The sequence below is a fragment of the Carlito syrichta genome, unplaced genomic scaffold (assembly GCF_000164805.1).
Source record: "Carlito syrichta isolate Samal-C Ts95f unplaced genomic scaffold, Tarsius_syrichta-2.0.1 Scaffold175133, whole genome shotgun sequence".
NCBI classification, from domain to species: Eukaryota; Metazoa; Chordata; class Mammalia; order Primates; family Tarsiidae; genus Carlito; species Carlito syrichta.
The window spans coordinates 40,718-46,209 of NW_007119229.1; positions in this window are offsets into that span (position 1 = coordinate 40,718).

A 5,492-nucleotide genomic window follows, 5' to 3' on the forward strand; every position below is an offset into this window, starting at 1 on the left:
CGGTGTCATCTCATTCATAGAATCACAGCTGACTAAGAGTAAAGGGACTTTAGGCACAGAGGCCAAAGGAACGGAGGCGCCAGCATTTCCTGGGAAGCCAAGAGTGGGGGTGACCTCCACATTCCCTTCCCATTCAAGAAATCAAAAGCAGTGTGAATGAGCACCTGCAGTGATGAGGCCCATTCAGTCTAGCTCATTATGTTTTTAAGTAATATTCAGAAACACTGGAAATCGTTTGCAAACATGCCGCCCACTCCATCACATGGTGGTGGTCCCAACGCCTAGAGTGAGAACGTCTGATGTGCATTAAGTGTGGACAGCGAGGGCTTTGAAGTCAGAGGGCTCTGATTGCAGGTGCTGGCGTCACCACACCTGCAAGCATCAACAGGGTCACGGAAGGGACACTCTCTGGAGAAGCCTGCTGATATTCCAGTCACCGGCATGCTGCAAGACGGTCACCGGCAAGCTGTGCCTGCTGCCTGTTTTTGTAAAAGTAGAACTTATTGGAGCACAACCACACCCATAATTTACATACTGACATGTGCATACATACAACAGCACATTTACATACTGACAACATTTACTCATTTTCAACAGCATGGTTGAGCGGGTGTGACAAAATCTGACCAGCCTACAAAGCCTAAAATATTTACTCTCTGGCCTTCTGCAAAAGACGTTTGCTGCTACACATAGTCCTGTCTTTTAGATTCAAATTGATATGCAAAGGGTCTCCAGTCCCAAGTACCGACTGAGTCACCAGAGAACAATGTGATTGTGGTGGTCGGATGCTGGGGCCTCTTCTAATCTGTATAGTGCCTTTGTGCATATTAGATAAATGTGCTCCTTAAGATAGTTGTAGTCTATTGATTTTTTTTTTTTACTTTTTTTATTTTTTGAGTCAGTCTCATGCTGTTGACCAGGCCAGAGTGCAGTGGCACGATCACAGCTGAACCTCCTAGGTTCAGGTGATTCTTCCACTTTAGCCTCCTGAGTAGCTAGGACTATAGGTGCACACCACCACACTGGCTAACTTTTTAATGTTTTGTAGAGACGAGTTCTTACTATGTTACCTAGGCTGGTCTCAAACCTTTGGGCCCAAGCAATCCTCCTTCCTTAGCTTCCCAAAGTGTTGGAACTACAGGCGTGAGCCACCGTGTCGGCCGATTTTCATAACAAAAACTCTTACTCCATCTACCAGAAGACTGGGTAGTAAATAGGCAAATCTTCAATGACTAAAATATGAGTTGCACGTCCCTGCAAAACCATATGCAGGCGTCTCACTGCAGTAGTATGATCTGGTAAAAAGAGCACTGTACTTGGAGTCAGTAGACCAGGGTTCTGCTTCTAGCTCTGGCCTGCTGATATTCTTGGGCAAGCTACGTCATCTTTCCAGGCCTCAGTTTTCTTACCTTTAAAATGGAGGTAGCACCTAGTTGTTGTTTTGAGAAATTAAATAACAGACATTAAATAACAGCTTGGTAAAGGTTAACAGCTCTGCAAAATTCGATTCCAATCATGATTGGTCCTGAAGAGAATGAATCAGTTGAAGGAGATTACAGTAACTGCACATGTAGATGTGCATATATGAACTGCACTGGGAAGTTACAGTCTAACAAAGTTAGGCACAGTTGAACTAACTGCAGCACAAGTCACACTGCTTCACACTTACTGAGCTGCTTTGTGCCTACATACTAAGCACTTAACACACGTTATCTCATGTGTCCAGTCTTCGCACCAGCCTATCAGGTAGGTATTAACCCCATCTTATGGAAAAGGGAAAAATAATAACTGGCATTTATTATTAGTTTACTTGTTCCAGACACTGTTCTAAGTGATTTACAGACTTTTAACTCATTCCATCCTCACACTACCCTGTGAGATAGGTTCTGTTAGCCTCATTTTTCAGATGAGGACATTTCTTCACAGAAATTAGATAAGTGCTTTCCAAACTTTTTCACATCATGGCACACATAGAAAATTCTAACACTTATTTGACATTGTGGGGTAAACCTGAGGGGATTTGTGGGGTAAACTTGAGGGGATTTGTGGGGTAAACTTGAGGGCACTATGTGGGGCTTGGTAAAAAATTCAACACACTGCTGTTAATAATTTGACTCACAGGAGTTTCAGGAAGGTGTATGTGATATGGTCACCTGGGGCTGCTCTCTGGCAATGGGTGCGAGGTGCAGAGTGTCCTGCAACACAATAACGGTTCAGATATTCTAGTCTTGGAGTCATACAAACGGTGTTCAAATGTAATGTCAACTGTGATAATGTGGAATAGTTACAAAACTTGCTTAAAAGTTTTATCGTAAAAAATGTTACAACCAGCAGCGGTTTTTTTTGGGTTTTTTTTTGAGTTGGAGTCTCACTCTGTCACCCAGACTGGAGTGCAGTGGCCGCTCCCGGCCACCGCAGCCTCGACCTACCACGCCCGGCTGATTTTTTTTTGATTCATTGTAGCGATGAGGTCGCTGCCCAGGCAGGTCTCGAACCCGCGGGCTCAGGCAATCCGCTCACCTCAGCCTCCCAAAGGCGCGGGATTACAGGCTGAGCCACCGAGCCCGGCTACCAGCAGCGTTTTATGGTACACCTTCAGCCTGCTCCAGTTGGGAAGCTCTGTGTTAAATTACGTATGAGGAGGGACCCCCCAAAACTGGAATTCTCTTTTGGAGGATTGGCCCCTTGTAGGACAGGCTTCCCCACTAGGTGAGTGTTCTAGGAACCCATCGGCATCAGTGTGCCAGCTAGTGTTGTTGTGAGAGGCTGCGTTCAGCTTCAGTTGTGTGTGTGTGTGTGGAAATTCTTCCAGGAAATGGAATTCTTTCATGAAACGCACCTGCCCATTTCATGATGGAGCACCTGCCCACACAGCACTGAGTGTCCAGCAGTTTTTGACCACAAACAGCCTGCCCCCAAGCCCCACCCTCCCTATTCACCCTGAGCGACTTCTTTGTTTCCCCAGATGAAAAGTCCTCATAGGGAGAGGTTTTGCCAGTGTGGAAGAGGTGAAAGAAAAACCAGCAGACGCACTAAAGGGCATCAAAATTAATAAGTTCAAGAACTGTTTTGGGCAGCGGAAAAAGAATCTCAATGGGTGTATTGCCCCAGACAGAGAGTACTTTGAAGGTGACTGAAGTTTAAACACGTCAGAATAAACACAATTTTTTATAAATAAATTCCGAGTTTTTTGCCCACCCCCACCCACCCTTTACGAGGCGAATGACTAACGAGTGGCGGAGTTAAGCCAAAGCTTGCACCAGGACTGTCTTCCCCTACCTAAAGTCTGTTCTTCCGGTCTGTAAGCAATCCTGCCCTTCTGCAGTGAGGAGCCAGACTGCACAACCCAGACTCCACTTGCCCCTCGAGGGCTGACTAGGTGAAGTCTGAGGAACTGTCATCTCCAACTCATCCCCTCTTCCACCCCACTCTCCAGCAGCCTGGGAACTAGCATTCTATACACCCTTCTGCTCATTCTCTACCCATGTCCACAACAGACATGGATGGACAGGTGGGACCGTGAAGACCCTGGGAGTTGGCAGACGGCCCCTGGGCTCTGGGCACACGCTCCCTTTGGCCTCTGCTTACTGCACCCCCCAGGAGGTGGGTCCTGGCAGAGCATCCACCCCACCTTGGCCTGGCGTGTGCTTATGTGGAGGTGTTGGACTCCAGTATGCAGCTGGTCTAGGGGTCATCTACCCAAACCTGAAATGTGGGAGGAACTCTAGGCGTGCCCCTGTTCACCTTCTGTGCCTAAGACACACATCAGCACAATTCCCCGCGCATGCTTCCGAGAACCCCCATCTCACACAGGTGAATGCTGTGTGACTGACGTTGGTGTTGGGGTCACTTGCGAGTCATCTGGGTGAAGTTTGTGCGTTTCACCTGACAATGGCTCGCCTGGTTTCCAAGTCCACACCAGGCCTCTGCCCCAGCGTGGGATTCCTTGTCTTGTCTGGCCTGCTGAGCGACCCATGTGCTGGTGGCGATCGGGGGCAGGACATCTGGGGTGCGGTTACTACCTGTCAAGGTGTCCTGGGCTCTCCCTACCAAGAGCTTGGAGCCATCAGAGCTGTCCTCACTCAGTTTCTCCTTGCAGGCCTGCCCTCAAGCCCGGGAGGCCACTCACCCTTCCCACCTTCAAAAGACAGAGTCCAAGTCTGAAGTTGTTGCTTAGTGGAAGGCCCAGGAAATGCCAGCCACAGAGGGCCCCTGTGTCCCAGAGGCCCCAAAACAGACAGGGTGCTCGTGGAATGTTGACCTATTCCACAGAAGTCATCTGGAGGACCAGGTGGTAAAGACATGAGTATTTCTTTATTAGAGACAGGGTCTTACTATGTCACTCAGGCTGGCCTTGAACTCCTGACCTCAAGTGATCCTCCTACCTTGGCCTCCCAAAGTGCTGGGATTATAGATGTGAGCCACCACACCCAGCCAGACGACACCGAGTTCTCCTCACCCCAACAGACGTAGGCAGAGAGGATACACCCCCAGCATGGGAAAGGGAGCAAGACACAAGCAACAGCATGGCGTGCACAGAATCAGGGTCAAGGATGTTTCCTCTCCTAGTGACTGCCGTGCGTGTGTGGATGTGCACATCTCCAAGGGTATTTTGGCCGAGCACAGGTGGCCTTGGCCAAAGACCATCCTCTGTATCTGGGAACAGTCATCAGCAGGGGAGGGGGAGCAGGACACGTGTCCTGCATCCACCCCACCGCCGCTCTCGGCCCCTCTCCGCCGTTGCGGCACCGGCACCTCTGCACCGGGAGAGCCCGGGTCCGGCCGCACACCAAGCTTCTGGCTCAAGCGGCTGTCCCGGGGCAGTCACGCAGGAAGAGTGAAGTCGCTTCAGATGCTTCAGAAGAGGGTCAGGAGAAGTAAGGGTCTTGTGGCAGGAGTCACTCCGTTTCAGGACTGGCCTTTTGGTTTTGGTTTGTTTGGGCCTATCTGGAGGTCAGGATGCCGGCTTCCCAAACAAGAGCTTCTGTGTTCTGTCCTCGTTGTGATCCGGTCTGACTTAGCCCAGAAAGCTTCGGTCTGTGAGCCCTCACTCAGCTGCAGCTCCTCAGAGCCAGAAATTCCCTCTTTCCTGTGGACTCCTGGCACGCCACAGCCGCCGACGCATGCTCGGCGGTGGAGATGTTCTTGCTGAAGTCATGACAGAGTTCATAACGCATGTCTCACATTCACTCCGAGGTTATAAGGGAGGAAGCGGGAGTTGGGTGGACGTGCAGGGGAAACAAGATGGCAGAAAGGAGAACTTTCCAGCTGAGGGATAGGTGGTGGGGTTTTGTCACGTTATTTTCTCTAGTTTTCTATTTGTTTGGTGTTTTCTGCAAGAAAAAGTACTTAATTAACATCTGAATTTAATATCACAAAATGTCGAAAGAACCAGGCTCGGTGGCTCAGCCTGTAATCCCGTGCCTTTGGGAGGCTGAGGTGAGTGGATTGCCTGAGCCCGCGGGTTCAAGACCCGCCTGGGCAGCGAGACC